Below are 11,616 nucleotides of genomic sequence, written 5' to 3'. Positions count from 1 at the left end.
TCTAACCAAACAATCTTATTGATTATTCTAACAAAAGTGAAAACAGCATGATACAGACTCCACTAAACCATTACAGATAACAAAGCGATAACAAAGATCAAGCAGACAATTTGTACCTATTGCTGCTCGGTTGTGTTATCAAGGCTAGCCAAGAAACTGTACCACGACACCAAGTGATGTTGTCAGAACTACCCCTTTGATAGGCCTCCTGTAACAGTTTCTTTGCTGCTTGTTCTGGATCTTGTAGGGGTTTGACAATAGCTACCACCGCCTCCTGAATTTGGAACCAAATGAAAAAGAAAGGGTTCAATCTTCGGAGATGATATTTCAGGTACCTACTTTTTTTTTTGTTTTTTGTTATTTTCTTCTTTTAAAGTATACCTCATTCGTTCGTGACAACATCCCACAATCAGTCACTTGCAAGGATGAGGAATTCGAGAGATCCATCAACCGCTTCCACCTGCATTCAACAGTAGTCGAAGCAGTCAAAGGCATTACTGTCAGATGATGATATGTCTCGAGTCTTGAAGACAATAACATTGTAGGAATAAAGTGATAGGTCAGAGATCAAACATGAATTTCTGGATCTGCGACAACAAACTGTTTCAGGTGCCTATCACCAAATGCACGAGAAACGGCAAGAACACCACCGACACGCCATGTCCCTGCAGTTACAGTTGATCAGTATTTATATAACGAAATGATCTAAACTGATAAAAAATGATGGAGGAGATCAAGTACCAGCCCACATTACAAAGCCCCCAGCATCCTCAATCCTTTGCTCTCTCATCTGTTTGGTCAGGCTTGTGATCCCTTGAGACAGCTATAGCTGCAAAAGTTACAAAAAATAGCGTGAGCCGAGTTCCTAGTAAAGAACTAAACTTTTAAGAGGCTCAATCAATAATTCAATACAAGATTCTGGTGATTGTATTCTATTTCAGATACTGAATTTGTTAAAAACAGAACCTTCAAGCACATCCAGAGAAAATCATCTCCATATTATCACCATCAAAATAGAGTGATTGGTTTAATTATGAGAGCTCACATCAACCAAGTACCACAACAGGTTGATTTGCCAGGTCTCTGTTGTTCAAAGTACCAAGAACTGGCTTTTGACCATGATGCACGAGGGACAAAAGGTTTCTTTCTCTAAATTACCAAGCAATCAGAAGAATTGCCGTTGCAATCTACTGCACAAACTAGAAGCAAAACTTACCATATGGGGAACAAAAGACTTTTTTCTCTAAATTATGAAGCACCCAGAAGTTCGTTTGGTCAACTACTCTATCATGATCAGAAAATTGCTTTTGCAATATATTGTAAGAACCAAGAAACAGAACTTGCAAGTAAAATGGGTGCTCTACAAGAAATTGGCACAACTGTTTGCCTCAGAAAAGGACTTGTTGCAACTGATGCCACTGAAAAACCAAGAATCAGATGTTTGTATCAAGAGGTTCATAGAATACATAAACTTTTGTATTAATTGAGCACAAGTTGAGATGCCAAACTCGATTTAACAAAGAAAAAGTGGGAAAAAAAAAACAACGAAAATTAGAACCACAAGCAGCTTTTAATATGCTAAATAAAAAGTCTTTATTAGTTACAATTTTCAAGATAACTGGATCGAGTGATGCAACAAATTCTAGATTGATTTTTCGACCCAATCAATTGAAATGAGAAGAGATTGCATGGATATCTTATAAAGAATACAGAACAACCTCAACGGGCATAAGAACAAACATAAACAACAGGATTCAATGACAACAAGTATGTCAACAGCACCACACAGTACTGTTTATTGCCATTCATAAATCAATCAGAAATTTGAATCTAGTTAGAAGGCAATAATCTCAAACTAAAGATGACCACATATAGTAATTGAACCATGAGATGAACAAATGGGCAAGCAAACATCCAAACAAAAGCAAATGGTAGATCACGGATAATGATTATGGAAATATGTAAAATGTTAAATACCAAGCTCTACATACATGAGGGATGATTTTTGATAAAAAATATGTAAATTTGGCAAGAAAAAATAATGGAGACACAATAATATCTACCTAAAGTTCCATATAAAAAATATATTCTTTAACACTGAACAAAACAAATAATGGAGAAATATGCTTATGACAAGCTTCAGGATTAAGGAAACATCAACTTCCATTGTCATCCTGTTTTGTCATTGGCGTGAATAGTTAAACTCCCGATCGTCGAAGTCTACGATTAGATGGTTTTGACAAGGGTCAATTCCAGAATGCAAGAAATATAACCAACAAAATGTGGACTGGAGGATAAAAGACCGTAGAATAATAAATCACACCAATAAAAATCCCATTTGTAGATTCCAAGACATGTCATACATCTAAAGTGGTACCAAAACCTACTATGTACAGCGCTAAATGGAAAGTTTCATCAAGGAACAACACTCAAGCGATGAACAAAAAATAGTTCTTAGATCATACATTAAAGACAAGATAACATGACTAAACTATTAGTATACAATTTCACCAAAAGTATGTAGCTATGAAACCACTGTAGCATCGATAAGTCATAAAGACATTAAGTGCAATGGCTTATAGAAGTAGCATAAAAAAGTGATTATTATTCTTTAAATAATGCTGTGTAAAAATTGGATAACTTAATATTAAGTTTCCAATCCTGTTTAACTTGCTAGTAAACTATTAATCTTCAAATCTCATTTCAAAAAGAGTACATGCAATACGAGAGCGTAATGAACTTTAGCACCTCATCCATCATCAACAATTTAAATCCTCATTTATCACCATAAGTGTGCAGTTTCAGCCATTTCTGAAGATTTTTTCGCAGGTTCAATTCTCCAATTTCAGGCTTAAATTCTGTGAATCCAAACAGGAATATGTTCTCTTTCTCCTTCCTGTCTATACTTTTTTATATTACTATATTTTTGAAGAATCTGAAACTATATGATTATTTGTTTCAATGTGTTCAGTACACCAGAGACACACAGAGCTACTATAGCATTTGGCAGGATCAAGAGAAGGCCAAAAAACTTTGTTGGTCTAGAACCTACATATATCCTAAGAACCTAGATGTCACTGGTGTCACATTCTAAATATTGCTCTTAAATAGGTTGGGTTGTCAGAATACAGTTAGTAAAAAAAAATGCAGTAAACTCCATCTAAATTGAGCCGGTTTAGTTCTAGATTAAGTACAGAAATCCGTTACACATAATTGATGATAAGAGAACTGATTTAAGGATGAGGGGCCTACCATCTCCTCCTCTACATATGACAGCTCTAGAGTCCCCAACATTTGCAACGAGCAAACGATCACCAACAAGGACAGCTGTTGATGCAGTTGAACCCGCCTCTCGGTTCTGGCTGTTCTCAGATTTCAAAAATTCTGCGTCCGTGTGGTTGTATGCATCAGCTGAAGGTAACAGCACAGATGAATTTCATAAGCCAAATATTATTGTTCTCTAAAAGCTCTTTCATAGTACAAAATGCAAATCAGCACCACCTATAGCTGATTTTGTATCGGTAATGAACTTTGGATGCCTGAGTAAGTTGCTGAAGAGGTTTTGTTTAACATACTCTGCTACTTGGGCACCGCCATGACCTACATAACCACTCATCAAAGCATCAAAGTCTAACGTTAGGATATTGAATGTATAAGCAACTCTCCACGAGAGAAATTTACCCTAGAAAAGGATTGAAAGAAGCAAGTTAATGAATGGGTTTTCTATGTCAGTTTTACCAAAAATTTGCAAATACAAAAAAAAAAAAAGATAAGACATTCTAAACATAACAAAGACAACAAAATACTGCAGAAATTTTACCATCAAAGACCCCAAACAAGCCAACAATTTCTCCATCAACGCTGTCAATTCGCGTCTCATAGAAGTCTTCCATCGAAGATCTTTTCCCCGGACAGCTTGCATACCCATAACCAAACTTCCCATCTTGACTGTCTTGAAAGAAATAAGCATGAGTTTTAATGTTAGATTGACACGCAAGAGTAGGATGTTTCTTTACAGCCTACTTTAGGCAACATATTCAACTGCAGATTCAAGAACCACAATTAACAGATAGGAAGCAGTTCTATGAGTTTATTCAGCGTAAAAGAACCATGTTTCCCATGTAAGTTCACACATCCATATCTGACGAACCATCTCATAACTTGTTTGTCAATTATTAAGGATCTAACTTATATTGAATTATTAAGGAATAAACGACTGTTTATACATAAAAAATAAATAAATAAATAAATCTCTTCCAATAACTAGCTAGTTTGTCTTCGAATTAGAACTCAAAATATATGAAGCGAATGCTAGCATAAGATCAGCTCGAAAATCGCACGAGATACGAAACATAAACAAATCTAGAAAAGAATATCGTAAGCCTTAATACGACTTCACAAGGAATAAACGAACGAGACCTGAGTCCTCCCCCGCTGACCGGAGCACCGTCTGCTTGAAGCCCACTGATGGAGTTCAAATACCCCATCTTCCCTCCGAAATATTCGCCCCCCAAACAAAGATCAAAGTGAGGGAAGATCCCACCGAAACCACCGAAACAAGAAGGCCGATCCAATCAGCCTGGAAAGAAACCCATGCCCGATTTCCTCACACTCGAATCAGCCGTCGATCCCCACCGCGACCAAATTCACCCCCTGCAATCGACATCCGATACCCCCTCCCCCCCACAAACGTTTACCACGTCGATCAACGGAAGCAATCTCGAACTCCAAAAAGAAAAGAGGGCAGATGAAGAGATCCTTCACCGAGAGACAGAGAGAGAGAGAGAGAGGAGACGCCGAGCACTGGTTTCGATCGCTGGCAACGGGGAAGAAACGTCGAGGGAGGAAACAACGGATTAATGGTGGGGGGTAGGCGGTGGGTTTTGAGTAGAAGTTAAAATGTATGAATGGATATGCTTAGGTCTCCATTTGGTACCGAAAATAAATAGATAAATAAATACACATGTCTCAAGAAAAATAACTTTAATTGAGCGTTAAAGTATAATTAATTAAGTTTAATTGACTAAATCGAAGATCTAATTAGCAATATATGAGCATACATAACAATGCTATAATAACAATCAAAACTTAAAAGGACAAAAAATGGTTGTAATAAATCATACATTTGTGTGTGAGAGGTCACTTCTATCTTTCCTTTGCGTGCTTGCATTGCTTAAGTGGTTGCCATCACGTAACCGCATGCCATCGTTATACTTGTCGCTTGTTTGGGTGTTCTTTTCGATGCATGATTATTCCATTTCTTATGAGATATATATATATATATCGGGAGGAAGCATAATATAATGCAGCTTAATTCCCGATGGAATTAACGTGATGAACACCGACATTTTCTCGAGCATAGTATATTAACATGATAGAGCTTTTTTTCTGGGGGATTACCGATGAAATCCATGTGGGGAAGACGAGCACGTCGTTGACTTCGATCGGAAGCTGTGGCGAGGATCGAAATGACTCAGGCAGTTGGCAAGTCAACGCCTCAATCCACCAATTTTTAGTGAGGATGAATGCGATGCAAATTCCCTGTTGCATTAATTTGGTGGTATTATATATAAACACAACAATTTTCATATTTATTGACTCGGTCAATCTCTGTAAGTCGATTGTCATTTGCCCCTCGAACAGCAATTTAATGCATATGAATGTGAGGGAATTCTCTCTTTTTTTTTTTTCTCCATAAAAGAGTCTCACGTTTTCAGAAATTTTCCGACATCAATTTTTTTTTTAACCTAATACCGATTACAATATTTTTAATACGATGTTATAGTATTTTAGTAATACCCAAAAAATAATATAATATAATATATTTATAAATATAATTATTTTGAAAATATTATTTTTTACAGTATTTTTATTTTATGTTATAGTATTTTTCATAATATAAAATATTATAACTATATTTTTTATTGCATTGACGATTGTTTCTTAGTATTACTGAAAATACTATAATTGGATCGATTCATCCAACTAGTCCACAGAAAAAGGAAAAAAAGAAAAAAAAAAAAAGGGTAGATAATTGGATATTTCAAGGATTAAGCAAAAAATTAAGCGCTATTAAAAATCTGAAAAATGAGAAGTTTCTTTTTTTAAAATCAATATGTGTATATATTGATTTATATGCTAAGTAAGCGGTGGTGGTTCGCTCGCCCGCGGCACCTCCCTTACGGCTTTCTTATTTAAGTTTCCGCGTCCCACCACCGTGCTTGTATGTATATATATACACATGTTCTTGTCATCCTCTGCGTCTTCTATCGACACAACTTTCTTCTTTAAGGACCGATTACCATATTCATAAACTCTGACCATGAAACTATATATATTTCATATTTATTGTATTAAAATAAAGTGAAAAAAATATCATTCTTCATATATTTTTATGAAAATGATAAATAGTAATTACATTTAAAATTACCATTTGAGATATCATATGAAAACCTCAGTAAGACATTATCCATGATGATAGGGGTAATAATGGCGACATGACGTGTCACGACGACTGCCCCACCTGGGCGCCACTCTGCCCAATGAGGAAGGCAATAACGCTGACTCGACACGCGCTGACGTCATCCACTATCAGGCAACGACTTCCGACCCCGTGCACTTGACCACGACAGGAGAGGACGACGACCGACCCTCGCCCATACCCTGCGACAGTCCGGTTCTCCACGCAACGTTAGTAACAGCGTCAGACGTCGTCAGAGGTACGATCCTGCCTCCCACAGGCGGGCACATCAGGTAACGCTAAACTACCCTATAAATACCCCCGAGTTCTAAACGAAAGGGGGGACTTCTCCACGGCAGAAAACTCCCTTCCACATCATCTGACTTGATCGTCGGAGGGGTCGGGCCGAGCTTCCGACCCGACCTGTGTGCAGGAACGAAGGCAAGGTCGCATCTCCCAGTCACCACGACGAGGCTTCACCCCCCACGCTACGTCCCATTCGGACCGCCGTGACCGGCCACCCCAGTTGTCCCGAGGAGCGCCGCGTCGGATCCCCGCGCATTCGGACCCGAACCAAGCCGCGTCGGCCCCGAGGCCACGGCATACAGTTGTTCCCCGTAACATTTTGGCGCTAGAAGGAGGGCATACTGCCCGAGACCTCCTCGGCCACAGCCTACCCGAGACCTCCTCGGCCACAGCTTGCCCGAGACTTCCTCTGCGCGGCCTGCCCGCCTAAGTAGCTCCTCGGCCACTGCCTGCCCGAGAGCTCCTCGACCCCATGCTGCCCGAGACCACTCCTGCGCGGCCTGCCCGCCTGAGGGGCCTACCACCCCTACAACCAAGCCCAACTTGACCGACGAACCACTACTTGAGGTTCCTCGGCCACCCAGAGCCACCACTGCACATCCAACCCTCGTCAATTGTCAAGCTCCATGATTCCCACACCCCTGGCAATGAACCGGCCTTCGCCCGACAGAGACGGTTCCTTAGAACCGAAGCCATGCCTCGGACTCGCCTTACGGCAACCGACGCATAACTTCCATTGGGGGGGGAATATGATGAGGGTAATAATGGCGATAAGACTCGGGCTGACGTCAGCTGTCTCGGATGACGCATCGCCCCTCGGTTGACCTGACAACACCTGGTCAAACAAGACCAGAACGCCAACCGAGGCACGTCACTATCCTACAGGAGCCCAGCCCCTCACGTGACGCCAACACTAGTGTCAGACGCTACCGGGAGTTCGATCCTGCTCCCTGCTAGCAGTCCTACGCACCACCTTCACTATAAAAACCCTTGCATGCCAAGGGAGAAAAGGAGGGAGAGGACAACACAAAAACACCCTCAAAACCACTCCACTCCACATCACTAACTTGATCGTTGGAAGGGTCAGGCCGAGCTTCCGACCCGACCTGTGTGCAGGAACGAAGACGAGGCGCCTCTCACCGGACGCACAGGCGAGGAGCCCCTTCCCAGAGGAAACGGCGACCCCCCTCCACGACCGAACCGACCCGAGCCGGCGACCTCTACAGTCCCGAGGAACCCCCCTGGGAGATCCCCGCCATTCGGACCCAGAACAAACCGCGTCGGCCCCGAGGCCACGGCGTAAAGTTGTTTGCACTAACACATGACATCTAACGTATCGAGAAAAAAAGAGGGAAAAGGAAGCAGAGGTTACTTGGTGTTCGGGGTTTTAGCATCATCCCATTTGAATCAAGATTTCGGTACTTTTTTTTGCCGGACAAGACTTCCTGAGATCTGACCACTGAATTAACCGACGATGAGTGATCTAATTATGAAGTTGCATGAGTTTTTTGCCTTTCCAAATCTAACTACAGATATAATTCCATTAAAGATTCTTATCTGTTGGGCACATAGCGCATTAGTTCAGCCCATAATGCTTTAATAACTCATAGCTCATATTAGTATTTTCTTTTCTTTTAACATAAATCCTAACTTTTTTAATCTAAACGTGTGCAGGTAAGGTTGAAAAAAGAGGACAATGACGATTGTGGACGAGGTTGAGAAGAAAAAAAAAAAAAGAAAGGAGAAACTGTAATATTGGCAATTAAGGGCAAAAAAAAAAAAAAAAAAAAGAGAGATGAAGATGAGAATAATGCAGAGGTTCCTTTTATGACTTAAAGCATGCGGTAAGTATTATTTAGTATGTTATATTTCTTTTTTTTCTTAAATTTCAAAGCATATGAATTCGTTGCCGACGTTGTATAGAGTGCAGATTGGTTATAGTTGCCGAATGACAAGATGTTGTTGCTCGACAGGGAACGCATGCATGCATGCATGCATATGAATCAACTAAACAATCCTCTTCTCTTTCAGGACATGTGAACTTTTTCTTGCACAACCTGTTTACTTTGCAGAACCTGTCTATGATATGTTATACCTTCTCGTAACAATTTTAATATTGTCTCCCAAGAAATCATTTCTTGCTGTTTCATTCACAATGGCAGAAAATTCTACTAACAGAAAACCCTCTATTTCATGATATTTAATCGTAGCATTGGACACATGAAAGACAAAAATTTTCATTCAACTTCTCTTCTCTTATCTACGAACAGTTCCTCTTCTTCACCGCATGGCCGAAGCGTATTAGAGTAAGGGATCAATAGTGGGTAACTGCATCCCAGCGATCCCAGCTTCTTGAGTTCTCCATCCTTTATATCATAGCTATATGCCTCGCTATCTACGGTGAAAACAAGTGACGTGGTCATCGCCACCTCTCTCAGCACGACGCAGCTCACGTTGGGGGGTTCCCTGAACCCTATCTGGCCCAAGCTCACCTCATGCACCCTTACCCATCCTGGCGGACCGTCGTTTGTCTTCCTCAGCAGCCACAGTCCGATCACCCAAGTACACATTTCGTAATGGATTAGGCACAGCGACTTCCCCTCCCACTTGCCTATTCCGATCGTGTCCAAGTAGGCGACGGCTGCTTCTTTCGGCAGAGGGATGATCTGCGTGCGCTCCTTCCTCACATCAAAGGCGACGACATAGTGGTCGATCCTCTCGTACGATTTCGAATGTGACGATGCCCAGAATACGACGTCGTCGCAGACCACCGGGTGCTCCAAATGTAGTTCCATCCGACCGAAGTCGAGTTCCTTGTCCATCGTCCACACCCTCGCAGACGAGTCATAGACCTGACAGCGGTGCAACGAGCTCCCTTCTGGGGTCCGTGAAAGGTAGACCAACTTGTAGCTTTTCGTCACCCCATCTCCATCGTTCATGAATCTCACCGCGATGCCGATGCCGCCCCATGTCCAATACTTGCTCGGCGGGGAGGGCAGCTGGCACCGAGTCCCACGGGCCGGGTTGTAGACGCATAAGGCATCATCTTTGTTATGCAAGACAAAGACGAGGCCACCCGCTGACCCAAGGATTACGACTTTCCTGTAGGACAAGAATTCGAGGCTGCTTCTGGGCACACCGGCGTAGGGGTCAATGAGGAAGAAGGGCCCAGGAATGTTGCGGATGTGGGGAAAGAAGCCGGAGATGACATTGTTGTGGTACGTCTGTGAAAGGAGAAAATGAGAATCTGATGAGAGCTGGCGAAAGGTCTTGCAAACAGAGAGGAGCCTAAAGAAGGTCTTTGCTGGGAGGTAGGAGAGGATCTCTGCCAGCAGGTTATCGGGAAGGGGACGACCGCTACTTCCGAGGTTGATGCTATGACTGCTATTGAGCATACCATCCATTCCAACCATCAGAGATTTGGAAAAGTACAACTGTCCATTATATAGAGAATAGAGAAGGCCGATGACTCTTAGTGTGAGAAGATATCGAACTTTCATCATCTGAAACTGAGAAATGTTTCGAGGACCGATTACCATATTCATGGACTCTTTCCATGATATATATATATATATATATATATATATATATATATATATATATATATATATATATATATGTATATTATATATATATATATATTCATATTTATTGTATTACATTAAAGCTAAAAACATATCATCTTCATATATTTTTGTGAAAATGACAATAAGTAATTACATTTAATATTACCATTTCAGACATCATATGAAAATAGTAGTTAATTATTAGATTTAGTGTGATCCTTCTAAGCACTCTCCTCTGTTAGACATTATCCATGATATCTAACTTGCCAAGTAAATGATAAAATTGATTTGAATTAAGAGCCTTAGTTATCACTAAGATCAATAGATAGTGAAAAGATCATTAAATTGCTCACGTTGCCTCTGATCACTACTTTTTCATAATTCAAATAAAGAAAATAATCATCTGAAAAAAAAAGCCATTTTTAGTTTCAAAATTTTCAGATAAACATAAGGATGCTAAAGATACAATAGTTGTGTGAGGGATTATTTTACTACTGATTTTGAATGTTTAAGGGTATTTTTAATTTATAGAATTGCTAATTTTTAAGGAATCTTGAAAAAAGAACATTCGACACTCGAGTAAATTGAAGACTTCCAAGTTAAGAATGCCAATATGAGCCTTAATTAAGAGTCTTAAGAATCAATCCACTTCAAACCATTTTTAGATAAATTAATTTGAGATGGTAGATTATGATACGAACAAAATGGACAAATGAGGGGTGACCATAACACCAAATCTTATCGCAATGTGACTTACATGAGTGTAGGACAAAAGCAAAATCCAATGTATTCGGGAAGATAGTGAGATTTGTTACAAGGATGATCAAATTAGGGTCGAAGTTGTGTCTTTTACTCCAATTTTTGGAATTAATCGATTGCTCAAACTTGGCCTACTCTACATATAATTTCTAATCTTAACTTTTCATACCCTTTGAATATAAGTAAATTTAAGATTTTCTAAGATCTATGGATTTTGGTAAAAAAGACTCGATCTAGATGACTACATAATTGAATTATTTAGTGGATGTTGGAATATCATAATGGTCCAACTGATTTTAATTTCATCATTTTCATCATAGGTGTATGCTTATTGATGATTGACTAAAGTTTTTCTTTTTCTTTTACTGATGCAAGACTCATAAAGTTATAAGTGGTTTTTAATCAATGTTATTATATAATTTAAATTATAAAATTCTTCCTAAAATCTTAATTGAACTTTTATTCCCCAAATTATCTCTCATGGGCAAACAATTTTTTACAATTAGCCAACGTTTAAGAGAATAT

The 11,616-nt window shown here is 39.9% G+C and overlaps 1 pseudogene; it reads right to left on the bottom strand.

Annotated features, from left to right (window-relative positions):
• Positions 1-382: 382 nt before the first annotated feature.
• On the bottom strand, positions 383-5,061 carry LOC135658351 (probable protein phosphatase 2C 59; annotated as a pseudogene).
• Between the last annotated feature and the right edge of the window lie 6,555 nt (positions 5,062-11,616).

This window comes from Musa acuminata, unplaced genomic scaffold, assembly GCF_036884655.1.
Source record: "Musa acuminata AAA Group cultivar baxijiao unplaced genomic scaffold, Cavendish_Baxijiao_AAA HiC_scaffold_400, whole genome shotgun sequence".
NCBI lineage: Eukaryota > Viridiplantae > Streptophyta > Magnoliopsida > Zingiberales > Musaceae > Musa > Musa acuminata.
Note: the sequence above shows the minus strand (reverse complement) of the source record. Positions and strands in the feature narration are given on the sequence as shown.